Source organism: Rhinolophus ferrumequinum, chromosome 19, assembly GCF_004115265.2.
Source record: "Rhinolophus ferrumequinum isolate MPI-CBG mRhiFer1 chromosome 19, mRhiFer1_v1.p, whole genome shotgun sequence".
NCBI lineage: Eukaryota > Metazoa > Chordata > Mammalia > Chiroptera > Rhinolophidae > Rhinolophus > Rhinolophus ferrumequinum.
In genome coordinates, this window is record NC_046302.1 from 6,874,562 (window position 1) to 6,895,789 (window position 21,228).

Here is a 21,228-nt window from a genome sequence, read left to right on the forward strand (position 1 = left end):
TTACTTACCCTTTTCTGAAATTTTTGGCATGTCTCATGCATTGACATATGTTCATTAATTTAGTCTCTAAAAACATCCTTTAAGGTAGATATTTTTTTGTAATCCTCAATTTAAAAATGAGAAAATGAGGCACAGTGAGATGAGATTGTACAGCTAGTGGCAGAGCTGGTATTTGTTCTCAGAGCCTGTGCTCTTAATTACAAGATTTGCTATCTCTTTATTATTAATAAACAGCATAATGTATATAGTGATATACTTGCATAACACTTGCCATGTAAAAGTTATTGTAATAAAGAGTAGCAAACATTCTGATTGCTCTAAGACTATGATTTAATTAACCACATCAGTCTTTCAGATCATGGAGATACTGTATTTAGCAAGAACTTGGTAAACTCTCTTTAACTTTTGGAAGTAAATAATATTTAGAGCAGAAGAGCCACATGATAATAGAGAGAAATGTGGACAGATGTCAAAATATCCTTTTAGATTGTTTTTATTGTGCTTTCTCTATTTTCAGTTGAGCCCAATATTAACATCCCCAAGTTTAGTTTTTGGAAACTAAAGAACGTAAGTCAGGAGGTGGACATCCTCCACTGTGTTGACTTCATGCACATGATCCTCTCCGACTGCTGAGCCCTTAGGGAATTCTGAGCCTCTGGAGGACTGTGCCTTTTCACCTTCCTATCTCTAAACAGGTGTTCCAGCTGTGTTGTTGACGATACAAATGAATGGCCCATGAAATATATCAATGGAATGAAAAAACAGGAAGAAGGCAAGTAAATCAGAGGAGAGCTAAGGAAAAGGAGCTTTGACTAGTGTAGCCTAGACAATGGTTAATACAATGGTTAACACTCAATTTAATAATAATGATAATAATAACAACAACAACAATAATAATAGCTTGTGTTTGTATAGTTACTTATTTCAAAGTATTTTCATAACTAATAAATTTAAAAAGTAATGTTTAGTTCTTTAAGATATTATATTTTATCCTAGAATAATGATGTGCATTTTATAGGGTAGATATTATTCCATCCATTTGAAAGATGAAGAAACCAATGCTTGGAATCATTAAGGATCTTGTTTTTGGTACATAAACCACTAGGCTTTATGTGTTTCTTTGAGATTGAAAGGTGTGCCGACTGGGAGTGAATTCCTCACTGTGCTAAACGTGACTGCATTGCTTTCATTCGTTCAACTAATATTTACTGAGCCTCTGTGTAAGATTTCTGTTTTTCGGGTTGTAAATATAGCAAATAAAAATAGGTAAAAATTCTTACCTTTTTGGTATTTACATTATAGTAGGTGAAGATAGACAGTTAAACAGCTCACTTAATTGCTAATGCCTTGAGTTTGATTATAGCATCTAGGTAACCGATGAAACTTTTAACAAATGCCTTTTTTTTTGCTGTTAGAAATGCAAGAGAAAGTCAGTAAATAGTAATTCACTACTTATAAAGTCTATTCTTACCATTAATGTCCATTACACACTACTTGACCTTACAATAATAGTTAATGTACATGGCTAAGAAGTTGTGTGAGGGAAGTTCAAAAGAGAAAAATGAAGGCATTGATGGAGTAGCTGAAATAACCCTGGACAAGAATGTTCTTGCATTCCTCATCAGTTTCTTTAGCATGACTATATAACTTCAGATATTGTCCACAGACATAACTATGTGATTGGACATCGGTAATATATTAAAGGTTTAAAAAATGAAGATGGTTATAATATACGATGGTAACAGTCTCCATGGTTTGGTCTTTTCACAGCAGCAGTAAATGACCTGGTGAAAACCCAAGTCACATCATGTCACCTTTTTGCTTAAAGCCTCCCACCTTACTTGGAGTGAAAACCAAAGTCTTTATGGTCTCTCTGACTGCGTCCCTTCTGCCACACTAGCCATGGGCTTCTTTGCCTCCTTGTATCTGCCAGACACATGCTCATCTCCTGGAAAATTTGCAGTGGCTGTTCCCTCTGCACGTAATTCTCTTCTCCAGATATGGGCACAGTCTACTCCCTTGTTTCCCAATCTGTTTTTTTTGTGTTATCTCTAGTACCCAAATAGCGTACATCACATGGCATATACTTTTTTTTTCTATTTTATTTTCTTTAATTAAAGTTTATTGGGGTGACAATTGTTAGTAAAGCTACATAGATTTCAGATGTACAACTCTGTATTACATCATCTATAAATCCCATTGTGTGTTCACCACTCAGAGTCAGTTCTCCTTCCATCACCATATATTTGATCCCCCTAACCCTCATCTACCACACCACACCCCTGTTACCCTCTGGTAACCACTAGACTATTGTCTGTGTCTATGAGTTTTTGTTTCTCATTTGTTTGTCTTGTTCTTTTGTTGTTTTTGGTTTATACACCACATATCAGTGAAATCATTTGGTTCTCTGCTTTTTCTGTCTGACTTATTTCGCTTAGCATTATACTTTCAAGATCCATCCATGTTGTCACAAATGGTCCTATTTCATCTTTTCTTACTGCCAAATAGTATCCCATTGTGTATATATACCACAACTTCTTTATCCATTCATCTATCGAAGGACATTTTGGTTGTTTCCATGTCTTGGCCACCGTAAATTAAGCTGCCATGAACACTAGAGCACACTTGTCTTTATGCATAAATGTTTTCAAATATTTGGGGTACATACCCAGGAAAGGGGTTGCTGGGTCATATGGTAATTCTATTCGTAATTTTTTGAGGAGCCTCCACACTGCCTTTCATAGTGGCTGCACCAGTCTGCATTCCACCAACAGTGTATGAGGGTTCCTTTTTCTCCACAGCCTCTCCAACACTTGTTACTATTTGTCTTGTTGATGATAGCCATTCTGACTGGGGTGAGGTGATATCTCATTGTGGTTTTTATTTGCATTTCTCTGATGATTCGTGATGTTGAGCATTGTTTCATATGTCTATTTGCCATTCGTATGTCCTCTTTGGAGAAATGTCTCTTCAGGTCCTCTGAGCATTTTTCAATTGGGTTGTTTGTTTTTTTGTTGTTGAGTTGCATGAGTTCCTTGTATATTTTGGATATTAGCCCCTTATCAGAGGCACTGTTTGCAAAAATCTTCTCCCATTCGGTTTGTTGCCTCTTTATTTTGTTGATGGTTTCTTTTGCTGTGCAGAAGCTTTTAAGTTTCATATAGTCCCATTCGTTTATTTTAGCTTTTACTTCCCTTGCTTTTGGAGTCAAATTCATAAAATGCTCCTTGAACCCAAGGTCCATAAGTTTAGTACCTATGTTTTCTTCTATGCAGTTTATTGTGTCAGGTCTTATGCTTAAGTCTTAGATCCATTGTGAATTATTTTGGTACATGGTGACAGATACAGTCCAATTTCATTCTTTTGCATGTGGCTTTCCAAATCTGCCAGCACCATTTATTAAAGAGGCTGTCTTTTCTCCATTGTATGTTTTTTGCTTCTTTGTCAAAAATTATCTGTCCATATATATGTGGTTTTATTTCTGAGTTCTCAGTTCTCTTCCATTGGTCTACGTGTCTGTTTTTCTGACATGACATATACTTAATATTTATGGATGAATGAATGACTTTGATTAGTGGACTATGAAAGAAAGAAAGGAAAAGAAGGAAAGGAAGGAAAAAAGGAAGGAAGGAAGGAAACAAGGAATAAAAGTTTGCTAGGTTGTTCAATTTAGCATAATTCTATCTAATATTTTCAGTTAATCAATAGCTTGTGTTTTGCATATTATTTCCACATAGGATTTATGAAATTTCCAGAATATAAAAATGTAAATTTAGTCAATATTACTTGCAACAATCATTTTCAAATATGGAAGTATAAGTTTCAAGAAAATTCTAAACGTACTGTGAAAATGGTTCATTGGCTATTTATAAGATAGGAATGGAGAGCTTATGCTCTATGACTTTTGGTTGAGAATGGTAGGAAGCCACTAGACCATGTTCATGGAAATCAGCCTTTTCTTAGGATCTCTTCTTGAGGGAAACCTGTAGCTGGATTCCTTTTTTTTCTAAGTTATTATTCAATCACTAGTGAATGAGCCTGACAATTACACTAGAAGGTGAGGGTGAATTTGTCTTCAAACAGGTCATGGAAATCAACCTGAAGGCTGGTGGAACCCTAGCTTTTCACAAACTCAGGAAAATCTCTTGGGAACACTCCACAAGTGGCACAGTGAGAATGACAGTTGTATTACACATACTTCTAAAACCCTCCCTTTCAAGGAAGCAGCAGTTTCTTTAGCATCCTCTGGAGTAAAAAAAAATAAAAATAAAAATAATTTCTATAACAAATTAATTAAAAGGAACATGCATGGATACTGCTCTTCCCTCTTTCAAGAGAACAATGAAATATTAAAATAACTGTGGAGAGAAGCCGAACAGAGAGTTTGGAGAGGTGGCGGTTAGAAACTTGGAAGGGACTCAGAGCATATGTAGGACCACAAGCATCCATTTGGAAACTGGAGTTTTGATGGGTCGCATACTGAAAGAACACAGTGAGAAATCTTCCAGTGCATGCTATGCTTCTGATTAGCTTTAAGTTTTCTCAAGTGCACTAGGAAGTTAATCCGAGATGGAAACGAGCCATCATTCTAGATTTTTCTCTCTGAGAGATTTTACCTCTCTAATGATGTCCTGCTCTGTTTCTTGTTTTCTTTCTACTTTGTAGCAATTAAATTCCCATCTAACTGCAATTGAAATCCTACTAATTTTGGTTTCTTTCTTTACTCATAAGATTCTATCTCTATTTACTCACTTGCATCATTTCAGTACATTTTAATTTTTTTCCTTCAAGCTCTATTGCATAGTATACATCACTGCAAAGAATTATATTTGCTCTTATCTTGTTTCTGAAAGTTTCAAGAATAAGGGAGATTATATATATAATATGTATATATTAATGTGTATATATAATCTCCCATATGTATATATATTATATATATATATATATATATAATTTCACATATATATAACTATATATAATCTCCCATATATATATAACTATAGTATAGTTATATAACTATAGTATAGTATAGTTATATATATATATATATATATATATATATATATATATATATATATAACTATAGTAGTAGTTCTCTGTAATCAGTAAGAAGTACTGTAAGCAGTAGTTCTCTGTAATCAGAAGTGTCTGGATGTTGATGGTAAGCACTTTCAGCACCTCTTGTAATTGCAGAAGTCAAATGCCACTTGTATTCATCTTTTGTTATTGGTATATATTAAGTATTACAATTAATACAGTTGTTCCTTTCTTAAAATGTGTACACTTTTTTTTTGGCATCTTCTACATATATATAAGATCTGACAATTAAGTTCGAGAACTTGTTGCAAAGATGTTGCTAACCTTTTTTGATATCAGAGGGATTATTCATTATGAATTTGTACCAATTGAACAAACAGTTAACCAAGTTTACTATTTGGAAGTGATGAAAATGCTTTGTGAAAAAGTTAGATGACCTGAACTTTTCGCCAACAATTCATGGCTCTTGCATCACGACAATGCATCAGCTCACACAGCATTGTCTGTGAGGGAGTTTTTAGCCAGTAAACAGATAACTGTATTGGAACACCTTCCCTAATTACCTGATCTATGCCCCCTTCCCCCCACCCCCATGACTTCTTTTTTTACCTGAAGATAAAGGAAATATTGAAAGGAAGACATTTTGATGACATTCAGGATATTAAGGGTAATAAAATAGCTCTGATGGCCATTCCAGAAAAAGTTCCAAAATTGCTTTGGAGGGTGGACTAGGCTCTGGTGTTGGGTGCAAAACTTCCCAAGGGGAGTACTTCGAAGGTGACCATGGTGATATTCAGCAATGAGGTATGTAGCACTTTTTCTAGGATGAGTTCACGAACTTAATTATCTGAACTCCTGTGTGTGTGTGTGTGTGTGTGTGTGTGTGTGTGTAGGGATGTTTGTGGAGGAAAAAATTGAGTATGTCAATATGAATGGATGCGAGATGGAGTGGAGAGAGAGAGGGAGAGAGAGAGAAAGAGAGACAGAGAGAATAAAAGGAGAGTAGGATCAGTCATGACAGGCATGGCATGTATAGCAAGTATATAAATGAGAAGAGCAATGTAAAGTAGGGCATTGGAAGTAGCCAAGAAGTCCGTGCGTACTTTTTGGTGCTGGTATAAGAGACAGCAGCATCACATTGGCCTCCAGGTCTTATCAAACCCTTCCTGGGCATCTACTAGGCCTCTCTGTGTGGTCTCCCAGGAATATATGCACTGGAGCCATGCTCCAGATATCCGTGAGGATAGAGAAATGAACAAGACCATTGCTTTCCTCAAGGAGAGAGATTGACAGACATATAGGTCTCTGAGTAACTGGAACATGGAAGATTCTAGAATGGTTTAGAAAAGAAAGGCCTTCGTGTGCTACATGGGGAGATTGGGAGAGCACAGACATGCACACATCAGGGAGGAGAGGAAAAAGCAAGGATAGAAGGATACTAAAGACACACTTTCTAATTCTCAGCTTTACCTCTTATTGTCTCTATGTCTGAAAAATAATGATTAAAGATGAGAAAATACTGCCCATTGTCAGTTTAACTCAAAGAAGAAATGGATCACACCCTACGAAAAAACTCTTTTGTGTTCTGGTCATGCCCATAACATAGGTTTAAGTTGCTATGACAATATGTACTGAAAAACTATGCATATGTTTTAAGAAAGGTTTTTTTAAAAAAATCTAAAGCCTTAAATATCAGTATTTCAAAAGGCCCTTTAAAGTTGTAATTAATAATTAGGAAAAAAAGCTCCTGTAATTTATTGAAAAGCTCAATATTACAATATTTTATGGTGTATTTTACACTATAAAATATTTTACAATATTTCCATTAACGTGGAAGAAACTATGATTCATTGAAGATGTATCCTTATTGGTTACAAAAAATAAAAGTTTCTTATATTTTTTCTGAATTTCAGAACATGATATAATCACTTTCTGGACATGGTGTGATTTAATTAGATTTTGATATTCTTTCTTGACAGATGGAGCTATGGCACCTGAAAATCAGGGTTCAAGTTTGTCATTGGAAATAGGGATTCAGATCAAATGATTCAACAAGGAAGAATGATGTCCTGTGTTTTTTGGCAAATTCATGTAATTTACTTTTACTCTGCCATTTAAAAAATAAGGAAGTGTAACCCAAATATTAACTGTTGAGAGTTTCAAATAAGCACTAAAACCTTACTATTTTGTGTGAAACATCTATTTTGATGTCTTGAAGACATGAACGCACATTGTACTCTCAGATTGGCAACCATGGCCCGCTGGACATCATTTGCTTTCTCCCTTGTCTATTTCAATTGGAATTGAAGGCACAGCCATTTCCCAAGTCTGAAATATCAGGAATACACTGAAAAATCTTTAAGGACATCAGTGATATAAATCCTGCTGGTAGAAGATGATATCCCTTTCTCATTTTATGATTGGAGTGAGACATTCGGTTGTCAAGGATATTTTAAAAAGGATTTGGAGTGAAGGAAAAAACTAAAAATCATTTATTTAGTGAGCACTTTTTGTTTCCTTTCTTTGATTTCATGGATGACACAAATTAATTTCATTTTAGAAATGTCTTTTAATACAGAATCAAAATTCATCCTTGACATTTTTAATTTTATGGCTGGGAGATAGAAGGTTGAAAGATATAGACTATGATGATATGATACTGAGAAAATGAGCATAATGTTTCAACTTCACCCGCCACTGTCATCTTTCTGGCTAAAACATCATAACCCTTATCACTGTTTCCTTGGTTGATTTTTTTTTTAAATAAAATGAGCAGACTTCTAATCATAGAAATAAATCCTTATTAAAAAATTTGGCTTATAATGAAATAAAATCCAAGTGCTTTCAGAGTAAATCTAATTCAACGTGGGACAATACTTCAAATCATTTATAAGGCAGTTCCTTACACATTGACTTATGTTTATATATGATTCTGAGATGTAAACTGCCAATCAGATGGTTGGAATAGATTTTGTAAAATGAAATTCACATACAAGGATAATGATCACAATTCAAAAGAATCCCATTATCTTTGCACTGTCTTTGAAGTCTGTCCCAGGCTACTTATGTCACCTTTTTCTCTTGCTTCACATGCACTGGGGGTTCAGCTAGGAACTAGCGATAACATAATTAGAAAACTAGGGATCTACTGATGTACAGACAAGACCATGCTTCTAATATGAGAATGTTACTGATAAAAATGTCTCAAAGTTTAGCTTCTATAAAATGTATTTTTTTTAACTTGGATTGTGCAGGGGATGCACACTTATTTATGCTAATGTTAATATTAAAACAATTTTTCAGCCATCTTTAATACATACCAGAAATTCATGGGTGACAACCACTCAGTTTGGGATTGAAAATACTCCATGCTTTCCCAAAGGAAAAGTATTATTCTTTAAACACTTTTAGCAACATAATTATTTCTAGTTCTGGGAGGCCCAAGAATGTAGAAGAATACATGAAAATTAGTCATTTCCCTCAATGATAATTATTTTATTAAATATTGCAATTATATACTTTCTAGAAAACATTTTAACATTGTCGGATGTGGGGTCATCAAGGAACTGACTCTAGCAGTCATTGGACAGGAGCTGTGCACTCATTGACATTGTTTGTGACAGACCTTCCATTATGTGATAGTGTCAAAGTATTTGTCTTCTGTTTACTAGCTTGATTTTCAAGTTATAGTGCTATTATTCGTTTTGTGTTGTGTTTTTTTTTTCTGTTTCACAATTTCCCATAGAAGAGCAGTGCAACATTTTTTCTCCCCCATTTGGAGACAAATGTGTTCAAGTGCTGAAAAGGGATAGTGTTATTGTTCTCCTTTGCTTAAGCCATGGCCAGAATGTATTTCTGTTATTTTATCCATTTTCTCTTCAAAATCAAATAAGACTAAGACAGCTTTTCTACCCATTGTACTAAGTTTTAAAAGACATTTCTTTGTTTCATTTCAGAAGTTTTGTCAACACTGCAAAGCATGAGTCTGTGGGGTAGTGGGTGGGCAATGACTTCCAAATTACCCTCACTCAAGTGACAACCAGCTTATCCCTCCCTGTCAGCAGTTTTCTTGAACTCTAGGGAAAGCTTGGCTTCATTTTTAATTCCTCTTTGAAGCACGGATTGTACTTTTCCTCCTGGATCTTTTTTCAGATAAAGAGCTTAAAGTTGAATCCACAATATCCAGGAGACATATATTCTCACTTCTTCATCAGTAATAAAGAAATTGACATGGGAACTTTTGGTGTTGAATTGCAGGGCAATAAATTTGTCTGGTATAAATACACCACCACTTCCCATGATTCATGCTTATTGGTAGCTTTAATTTTAAAAGTTTGTAAGAAGTGATTGGGGAATCCCAGTCTCTTCTTGTGCAGATCAGTCAAACCCTTCTTCAGTAGGATGCACATACATCAAGTGAAGGACACCTTTGTTCCACCTGAGAGATGATGTTACAGCACAAATTTAAATGTAAAGTCTAACTTACAACTTTCCTTCAGGGCTAAAGAAGCTTTCTGGTTCTATCTATCATCTATCTATCTATCTATCTATCTATCTATCTATCTATCTATCTATCTATCTATCATGTACCTATCTATTATCTACTATATATCTGTGTAAGGGAGAGCTTTCCCCATTATGAAGAGAACCTCTTTGAAGATGACTCTTGTCTTCACTTCTGAAAGATAATTGGATGAATGGATTGGTGGATTAATAAATATGTAATCCCAATTTATCAACATTTCATTATACACTTTGTTGGCAATTATTTTATTACTCCTTTTTTAACCCTGACAATTAGATTGTTCACTTGAAGTAACTTTCCAAGTTCTGTACTATAGTATTATTTTTAAATAAAATAATTGACTTCTCTCAGCATTTTTTCCATTAAAAATGATAGTATCAAGATACAGATCCTTTTCATGAAAAGATACTTGATTTTATTTCTCACACATAGAAAAGATATCAGATCTCATTGATTCTAAGACAATTTTTTCACATTTTATTATAGTGGAAACCATGAAGTTATCTTATGTTTGGTGAAACACACTGTATAGTCCTAGTTAGTCACCATTAGAAATATGTTACTATAGAAAAATGGCTAAATTATGTGCTACACGTCTTGAATTTGTATTAATTAAAAACTTAAGTGGATAAAGGTAAAAACCATTCAATGGCTTCAAATAAGTATATAAATATTTGGGGGTAATTATTTTAGCATTCTCAGAAATCCTAGGGATTTTAGATGATTAATAGTTTGGAGATGATTAAATCTGGTTAAATGTAATATGTATTTATGTTTAATACTATATGCATATATATGTGTATGTATGTATATATGCATATATATAATATGTAGTGTGCATCACATACAATATAGTTAATGCTATTGACTCTGAAATGCATAATGACTTAACATAATGTCTGAAATTTGTACTTCTTTTAATATCTGTTATCTGAAGACCCTCTAGAGCAGACTGAAAACTCAGGACTTTGTTTTCTCTTTTACGCTTTTTTGTTGTTTCTGAGTATGAATTTATGCATTTATTTCAAAATAGCAATTTATAATAATACTCGATGGAGATGAGTTTATGGTGATACTGTTGTGTACAACAAAACGTAATTAAAATACCCAAGCGATAAATTAATCAAATTAGCCAAAGTTAGAAAAAAGGAAAATATTTGTATTCATGTTTAAGTTGAATAGTCAACTATACATCATATTCTAAAGTTAAATTCAGGTTTTTACTATAACTTGAGTTGTAAAATCATCTCATGTTAACCTGAAGTGAGAGGATTTGGAAAACAAATTCAGTCATAACTAGGGAACACAAAGCATCTTCCTCTGCCTGTTTCTTGTTACCCCTCAGATACATTATCTCATTACAGCCTCACAATGGATGATCAAAGCAGATAAATGCACAGTCACTCCTTTTGACAGAGGGGAAACTAAAGCTTAGAATGGTTGCATGACTCATCTAAGATCATGCAACTTTGTAGGGCCAAGTTTCTTCTGATTCTAATGCTTCATACACAGTCTTTCTACTGTGGGTTTTGTGGGTCCCCCATCCAAGGAGCACTAGTCTAACTTCAAATCAAACATTCCAGCATCCTAAGAGTCTTTTAATCCGCAAGTGGTTTAAACAGTAAGTCGTTGATATTAAAATTTCAAGTTTTGCTGTATGCACTTGGGATCTAAGGGAGAGGCATGAATTGAGGACATGACCAATTGGAGCATCAACTTTGACCTATCCATCTCATTTATCAGTGCAGCAAAAGTGGGACCTCACAAAGAGAGTCCAGCAAACGATGCCACAGGGAGGTGCCACAGCAGGGGGTGCCATAGGGAGAAGTGCTACTCCAATTGAGCTTCTTCACCTGCCCTTCTACTCCAAGAACCTCCTTCTCCAGGAACAACCTTCTCTCTATGATTCCTTGCCTTCATGAATGGTCCCCATGACTCATCACCATGGCAACAGCTGATGGGAAGGGGGACAGATGACACCTTGCTCTCTCAAGAGATAAAGAAAGATACTCTGAATTGGACTATAGGACTATACAGTGGTTAAGTGATAAAACAAAGTGGCCTTGATTAAATCACATCCCATCTCTTAGCCTCAGTTTCGCATCATTAAAATGGGTTTAATAATAATGTTGTTCTAATAGTAATAATGATAGTTAATAATAAAATAGTTCTGAGAATTAAAAACAAAAGAAAACAGCAACAACAAAACATCTCTGTAGAGCAATTGGCAGTGACTGGCACACAATAAGCACTCAATAAATGCCAGCCTTCTAAGATGTATTTAATAATTATTTGTGGCCTTCTGTGTCTCAATTCCTGTGCTAGTTTTTGGAGTACAGATGTTGGTCCATTGCTATTCCTTATCTTTGACGTTTCCATGGTGTTTGGTGGAATGACACAGAGAAATATCTAGGCTTTCAACAAGATATGGACCAAGTTCTAAGGACCATCAAAGCCACTGTTGTGGCTTGGGGTACATCAACTAGGTCTTCCCTCATTCCTATACTCCAGTGGCTCTCACTAGTGTCCCTTCCTATCCCACCCTGAGGAGGAGATTCTGGGCACATATTTGGTTGTTACACTACAGGAGGGAGAGATGTGGTACAACATCTGGTGGGTCAAAGCCGGGGACGCTGCTCAACATCCTACAGTGCATAAAACAGACCACATCACAAAGAATGAGCCAGCCTCAGATGTTAACAGGGCCAAGGATGACAAACACTGCTGTATTCACTCAAGAAATATTTATTGAGCACCTACTGTGTGACAGGCACTTTTAAATTTTTTTATTTTATTTAAAATTTTTTTTTTAATTTCAGTTACAGTTCACATTTGATATTATATCAACTATATATTTGAAATATAGTTTAAAGTGTGTATCATAGTGGTTAGACATATATATATATATATATATATATATAACTTAGAAATCGATCCTCCCAATTAGTTTAGTAACCCCTGACATACTTTAATAACTATGTATGCATAGTTATTAAGTTATTATTGACTATATTTCCTATGCTGTGCTTTACATCTCTGTGACTACTTTGTAATTACCAATTTGTATTTCTTACTCCCTTCAATTTTTTCAGCCACCCCTCAACACCCCTTCAACCTGACAGCCATCAGTTTGGTCTCTGTATCTATGAGTTTGTTTTGTTTGTTCATTTATTTTGGTTTTTAGATTCCACATATAAGTGAAATCATATGCTATTTGTCTTTCTCTGTCTGACTAATTCCACTTAGCATAATACCTTCTAGGTCCATCCATGTTGTTGCACATGGTAAGTAAGACTTCATTCTTTTTCATGGCTGAGTAATATTCTATTGTATGTATGTACTATGTCTTCTTTATCCAATCATCGGCTGATGGTCTCACAGGGTGGTTCCACATCTTGGCTAATGGAAATAATGCTGCAATGAACATAGGGATGCATATATCTTATTGAATTAGTGTTTTCGATTTCTTTGGGTAGATACCCAGAAGTGGAATTGCTGGGTCATTAGGTAGTTTTATCTTTAAATTTTTTGAGGAAACTCCATAGTGTTTTCTCTGGTGGCTGCATCAATTTGCAATCCCACCAAAAATGCCCAAGAGTTCCCTTTTCTCCACATCCTTACCAACACTTTGTGTTTGTCAGTTTATTGATGGTAGCCATTCTAACTTGTGTGAGGTGATATCTCTTTGTGGTTTTAATTTGCATTTCTCTGATGATTAGTAATGTTGAGCATCTTTTCATATGTCTATTGGCTATCAGTATGTCCTCTTTGGAGAATGTCTATTCAGGTCCTCTGCCCATTTTTGAATTGGATTGTTCATTTTTGTGTGTGTTTTTGTTTTGTTTTTGTTTTTGTTTTTGGTGTTGGGTTATGTGAGTTCTTTATAAATTTTGGATATTAACCCTTTATTAGATGTATCACTGGTGAATATCTTCTCCCATTTAATTAGCTGTCTTTTCATTGTGTTGGTGGTTTCCTTTGCTGTGCAAAAAAGTTTTTAGTTTGATGTAGTCACACTTGTTTATTTTTTCTTTTGTTTCCCTTGACAAAGGAGATAGACCAGGAAAAATATTACTAAATGCAATGTCAGAGAGTTTAGTGCCTATATTTCCTTCTAAGGGTTTTATGGTTTCAGGTCTTACATTTAAGTCGTTAATCCATTTTGAGTTTATTCTTGTATATGGCGTAAGAAGGTGATCCAGTTTCATTCTTTTGCATGTATCTGCCTAGCTTTCCCACACCATTTATTGAAGAGATTATCTTTATCCATTGTACAGTCCTGCCCCCTTTTGTCATAAATTAAATGACCATATAAGCATGGGTTTATTTCTGGGCTCTCCATTCTGTTCCATTGATCTATGTGTCTGTTTTTATGTCAGTATCATGCTGTTTCGAGTACTATAGCCTTGTGGTAGAGTTTGATAACAGGTAATATGATACCTTCAACTTTATTCTTCTTTCTCAAGATTGCTGTGACTATTGGGGTCATTTGTGGTTCCATATAAATTTTAGGATTATTTGTTTTAGGTCTATAAAAAATGGCATTGGCATTTGGTAGGGATTGCAGTGAATCAGTAGATTGCTGTGAATAGTATGGGCATTTTAACCAATTCTTCCTATCCATGAGCACAGTGTATGTTTCCATGTATTTGTATCTTTTTTATTTTCTTCAATGTCTTATAATTTTCTGAATAAAGGTCTTTTACCTCCTTAATTAAATTTATTTGTAGATATTTATTTATTTTTTGGTACAATTTTAAATGAGATTATTTTCTTAATTTTTCTTTCTGATAGTTTGTTATTGGTAAATAAAAATGTAACCAATTTCTGAATATTAATTTTTGTATCCTGTTACTTTACTGAGTTTATTTATCAGTTCTAGTAATTTTTGGGAGAAATCTTTAGTATTCTCTATATAATATCATGTCACCTGTAAATAATTACAGTTTTACTTCTTCCTTTCCAATTTGGGTGCCTTTTTTTTTTTCTTGTATATTCTTGTATTTCTATTTGCTGTGGCTAAGATTTCCAATACTATGCTGAATAAAAGTGGTGAAAGTGGACATCCTTGTCTTATTTCTGATCTTAAGGAAAATGTTTCTAGCTTTTAAATGCTAGCTGTGGGTTTGTCGTATATAGCCATTATTATGTTGAGGTGTATGTTCCCTCTATTTCTACTTTGCTGAGAGTTTTATCATAAATGGATGCTGGATTTTATCAAATGCTTTTTCTGGATCTATTGATATGATCTTATGATTTTTATCCTTCATTTTGTTTATGTGGTGTATCACTTTAAATGATTTGCAGATATTGAACCAACTAACCAACTGTGCATCACAGGAATGAATCCCACTTGATCATGGTATACAATCTTTTCAATGTATTGCTGAATTTGGTTTGCTAATATTTTGTTGAGGATTTTTGCATCTATGTTCATCAGGGATATTGTCCTATAATCTTTTTTTGTAAGGTCTTTGTCTGGTTTTGGAATCAGGGTAATGCTGCCTTCATAAAATAGCTTGGGAGCCTTCCTTTCTCTTGAATTTTTAGAATAGTTTGAGAAGGATAGGTGTTAATTCTTTTTTTTAATATTTGGTAAAATTTATCTGTGAAAACATAAGGACTTTTGCTATTGGGTATTTTTGATTAATGATTTGATTTCATTAGTTGTTGTCTGTTTAGATTTCTGTTTTTCTTGACTCAGTCTTGGAAAATTGTATGTTTCTAGGAATTTATCTATTTTTCCAGATTGTCCAATTTCTTGGTATATAATTATATGTAGTATTTTTTTACAATCATTTGTATTTCTGTGGTGTCAGTTGTCAGTTCTTTTTCATTTCTGATTTTGTTTACTTAGGTCCTTTTTCTTTTTTTCTTGATGAGTCTGGTTAAAAGTTTATCACTTTTGTTTATTTTGTCAAAGAACCAGCTCTTGGTATCATTGATCTTTTGCATTATTTTTAGACTCTATTTTGTTTATTTCTGCTGTTTTTTATTATTTCCTTCCTTTTCAGTGTGGACTTTATTTGTTGCTGTTGTTGTTGTTTTTCTAGTTCCTTCAAGTATGAAGTTAAAGTTAAATCGTTTATTTGGTATTTTTGTTTGTTTGTTGAACTAGGCCTGAATTTCTAGGAATTTCCCTCTTAGGACTACTTTCACTGGGTTCCAGAGATTTTTGTGTCATTGTATATTCATTTTCCTTACGGTATCTTTTGATTTCTCCTTTCATCTCCTTGTTAACCTATTTATTGTTTAGTAGCATGTTATTTAGCCTCCATGTGTTGCAGTGTCTTTCAGTTTTCTTCTTGTAACTGATTTCTAGCTTCATAGTAACTTGTGGTCTATCTTGGAAAATGTTCCATGTGCACTTGCAAAGCATGTATATTCTGCTTATTTTGGCTGAAATGCTCCAAATATATCAATTAAATCTATCTGGTTTAAAGTATCATTTAGGGTCGCTGTTCCTTATTGATTTTCTGTCTGTATGATCTACACATTAATGTCAGTGGAGTGCTAAAGTCCCCTGCTATGACTGTATTACTGTCGATCTCTCCCTTTATGTCGATCGATATTTGCTTTATACATTTAGGTTCTTTTATGGGGGTGTGTAAATGTTTACAAAGGTTATATCCTCTGTTAGATTGATCCCTTCATCATTATGTAATGTCCCTCTTGGTCTCTTGTTGTAGATTTTGTTTTAAAGTGTATTTTTCTGGTATATGAGGTCTGACAATTAAGATCATGAACTTTCCATCATGCACTTACATTGACAGCACTGTACACACAGCTCGGTAAGGTTTCATAACCTTGGTATATCAGTGTCTCACAGCTGTGTTCATGTCGACATGTGGCGGTGTTTTGCTGAGTGGCGTTCATTATTGTTATTGCGTGTTTTTTCCTGCCATTGTGAGAATGTCTGAGCTTGAATTAGAGCAACGAACAAACATTAGATTTTGTGTTCAACTTGGCAAGAGTAGAAGTGAAATCAAGGACGTGTTAGTCCAAGTTTATGGGGATAATGCCATGAAGAAAACAGTAGTGTACAAATGGATTAAACGTTTTTCTGATGGGAGAGAAAGTGTCACTGATGAAGAGAGGTCAGGGCAGCCAGTAACGAGCAGAACTGATGAAAACATTGCAAAAATTTGTCAAACGGGGTGTCAAAATTGTCATCTGACTATGAGAAGCATAGCAGACCAATGAAACATCGATAGAGAAACAGTTAGGAAAATCTTAACTGAAAATCTTGGCATGAGAAAGGTGTTTGCAAAAATGGTCCTGAAGGAGCTCATTGAAGAACAAAGGCAAAGGAGAATTGAAGTTTTCCAAGACCTTTTGGAGAGGCAAGATGATATTTTGGGCCATGTTATCACTGGTGATGAAACATGGGTGTACCAATACGACCCTGCAACAAAGCATCAAAGTGCACATAGAAAGTCAGCCAATTCTCCATGACCAAAAATGTTCCGTCAGTCCAAATCAAAAGTGAAAACGATGTTGCTAACCTTCTTTGATATCCGAAGGATTGTGCATTATGAGTTTGTATCAACTGGACAAACAGTTAACCAACTTTACTATTTGGAAGTGCTGAAAAGGCTGCGTGAAAAAGTTAAATGAAAACGACCTGAACTTTTCAAATTCATGGCTCTTGCATCACGACCAGCTCACACAGCACTGCCTGTGAGGGAGTTTTTAGCCAGTAAACAAATAACTGTACTCTCCCTACTCACCTGATCTGGCCCCAAATGACTTCTTTCTTTACCCCGAGATAAAGGAAATATTGAAAGGGAGACATTTTGATGACACTCAGGACATCAAGAGTAATAAGAAGATAACTCTGCTGACCATTCCAGGAAAAGAGTTCCAAATTGCTTTGAATGGTGGATTAGGTGCTGGCATCAGTACATAACTTCCCAAGGGGAGTACTTGAAAGGTGACCATAGTGATATTCAGCAATGAAGTATGTGGCAGTTTGCCTAGGATGAGTTCATGAACTTAATTGTCAGTCCTCATAAGCTTTGCTCCCCCAGCTTTTTAATTTTTTGTTTCCATTTCCATTAAATATTTTTTTCCACTCCAATACTTTCAGCCTGTGTTTCTTTTGATCTGAGGTGAGTCTCTGGTAGGTAGCATATATAAGTGTCCTGTTTTCTTATCTATTCAGCCACTGTATATTTTGCTTGGGGCATTTAATCCACTTACATTTAAAGTAATTGTTGATAGAGAGTTAATTGCCATTTTGTTATTTATTTGTTTGTTTATTTATTTGGTTTAGAGAAGTCCTTCTAAGATTCCTTGTAATTCTGGTTTGGTGATGATGAACTCCTTCAGCTTTTTCTTGTATGGGGAGATATTTATCTGACTGATTCTAAATGATAGCTTTGCTGGGTAGAGTAGTCTTTGTTGTAGGTCCTTGCTTTTCTCACTTTGAATATTTCCTGCCAATCCTTTCTAGCCTGTTAATTTTCTGTTGACAAATCAGCTGATGGTCTTATGGGAGCTCCCTTGTAGGTAACTAACTACCTTTTTCTTGCTGCATTTAGGGTTCTCTCTTTGTCTTTAACCTTTCACATTTTAATTATGATGTGTTTTGGTGTAGGCCTGTTTGGATTCATCTTGTTTGGGACTCTGTGCTTTCTGGGCTTGTATGTCTACTTCCTTTGCCAGGTTAGGGAAGTTCTCCATCATTATTTCTTCAAATAGGTTTTTAATTCCTTGTTCTCTCTCTTCTTCTGGTATCCTTGTGATTTTAACATTGGTACACTTAACATTATCCCAGAGACCATTTAAACTATCCTCATTTTTTTGGACTTTTTTTCTTTTTGCTATTCTGATTGGGTGTTTTCTACCCCTTAATCTTCTAAATGACTAATTTGATCATCTACTTCATCTAATATACTGTTGATTCCCTCTAATCTAAACTTTATTTCAATTGTTGTATTCTTTATTTCTGAATGGTTCATTTTCATGTGTTCTATCTCCACTTTTATGTTTACATCTCTTTCCTGAAGTTCTCCCTGAGGTCACTGAGCATTCTTTTAACCAGTGTTTTGAACTCTGTGTCTGGTAGTTTGCTTATTTCCATTTTGTGTAGTTTCTTTTCTGTAGCTTTGTTCTTTTCTTTTATTTGGGACATGTTTCTTTGTTTTCCCATTTTGGTTGTCTCCCTGTGTTTGTTTCTATGTATTAGGTAGAAACAATACCTAATTGTGTCTTCCAGTCTTAGTAGAGTGGCCTTATGTATTAGGTGTGCTATGGGGCCCAGGACACAATCTTTTCAGTCACCTGAGTCAAGTGCTCCAAGTGTGTCCCTTGTGTGTGTTGTGTGTGCCCTTCTGTTGTAGTTGAGGCTTGGTTGCTGTTGCCATGTCAGTGGAGAGATTAACCCTCAGATTGATTGGTTGTGAGGACTGGCCATGACTACTGTGAAAGAGCTGTAGTGCTGGGGCTGACCCTACAAAGCTGGATTTGCTTTAGCAGGGCTCTGATACCTGCCCACCACCTAAGAGGGAACACACTGCAGGCCAAGTTCAGCCACAGACTGTACCTTTCCCAGGACCACCTGGCACAAACCACAAAACAATGCACAAATTGCTGCCATTCATTTTGGGCTTGGAGTTGCCTTGAGAGGCCAAGCCATTAACTGAGGCCAGCTGCTGCTAGTGCCATGCATGGGGTTGCTCATCAAGTGGTATGAGACATGCTGAAGCCAGATGTTGCTTTTGGGGGTTTTGTGAACCTTCGAGAAATTTTAGGAAAGTCCACAGCATGAAACAAGATAGGCCATTCATATGGAAAAGACAGTGGAAACAGCTTGGGTGGGCCTGTAATTTGGGTGGGGTGAGATCTCAGGGAATCACCAGGGTGGTGTGAATGAACAGTGTTAAGCAGGTTGAGGAAGACTCAGATATGGCAGCCACCCACATCTGCATGCAGAGCAAGGGGAAGCCTCCACATAGATATAGATATAATGTATTCTGCCAACACTTCTTTCTGGGAGAAAGATGCCCCTCCAGCCCTTGCCGTGAAGCCAGACAACTAAGTTCTTCTTGGTATTTCCTGGGTGCCTTTTGAGATGCTGCTCCAGAGTTAGAGCTCAGACTGCATGATTCTGTCAGTGAATAAGTCTATGCGCAGGCCCTTTAAAAGGATTTCCTGGGATTCCATCTCACCCAGCCATGATCTCTGCTGATTTGCACAGCCAGAAGCTATGGGGCCTTCTCTCCTTGACACTGGGGCCCTGGCCTGGGCAGACTGGTGTGGGGCTGGGATCCCTCATTTCTATGGGGGGCCCTCCATAGCTGAGATATCTCTTCTGATTTTTAACAGTCACACATGGGTGTGGGGCCAGCTCATTCTGCATCTCTGCCCCTCCTACTAGCCTTGAGGTGGCTTCTTCTGTATATTCTTTGAGGTAGGACTTCAGTTCAGCTAGACTTCAGGTGATTTTCTATAGTGGTTGTTCTGTAGTTTAGTTATAATTTTGATGTGGTTATGAGAGGAGGTAAGCATAGCATTTAACTGCTGTACCATCTTGACTGGCAATCTGTCGTATTTCTTCTTTAACTTTGAGTTGCTCATAACTGAGCATTGGTAAACTCCAGAATGAGGCTGTTTTTGGTGGTATAATTTTCTTATCAAATTGATCTCTTAAAGGTCAATAGAATTTGGCAATAGAAGCCCAGATAAAGAGATAAGTGACAGCTCGAGAATTTTCTAATGGAGATATTCTGAGCATGTTTACAGATATTATTTATTATTATCATTCAAACAACTGTTAGGACGACACCTTCATACCTCCCTCCACATAGGACAGAAACCCCAAATGTACAGTACAGCCACTCCTGGAACATCCTTAAGGGTTGCAGGAGAGTATTCAAAATGCAGGAAAGTGACCTATAAGAAATCATCTCCAGTGTAGCCAATTAACCGAACATGCATTAATTGGGAAGGGCAAGCAGACATTGTTTTTTCTCATCACTGTCCCTTCACACTCATTTTCTGGATGGAATTTTTCTTATTATTTTTATTATTTTGCAATTCTTATTATTTTGCAATCACTATTAGATAAAAACAAAACAGTGTCTGTTTTCCAAGTACCAAACTCCAGTCAACTTTCAGATCTTGAGTTCATTCACAAATGGAGCCCAACTCAGCCAGGGAAGCCTGCAGTAGGATGGGATCATGGTTAATTTGTTTTCTCTTTCTGGCCTCACTTCATCTTCCACTCATTAGCTGCTATTTTGGTAACAATATAAAATTCTAGTTGAAAGTTTGAAAGAGAGATAAGGTACATGAACTGTGTTACTATGTGATAAAATTGCAATCTGGGTCTCATAGATGCTAAGAGTTGATCCTTTCTTTCCCAGATCTTCTGGATTCTTTTTGAAGACCAACCCTGTCATTGGGTTGTCTTAAGTGTGTCACTCTTTTTTGAATTGGTTGATTATGATTTCCTTGCCAGACTTTTGTTTCTTGTGATTCATCCCTTCTTGGGTATAAGTCACCCTTCAAGCATCCTCTTGAGTAAACTGTCTCTCAAGATGACTTAGCCTGGATCAACACAGTGGAGTTTGCATTTAGCTCACAAAACTTGCACAAACTTTCCTGCTTAACTCCAATGTCATGGAGTTTCATTTCTCCTCCCTCCACCATCTTAAGGTAGC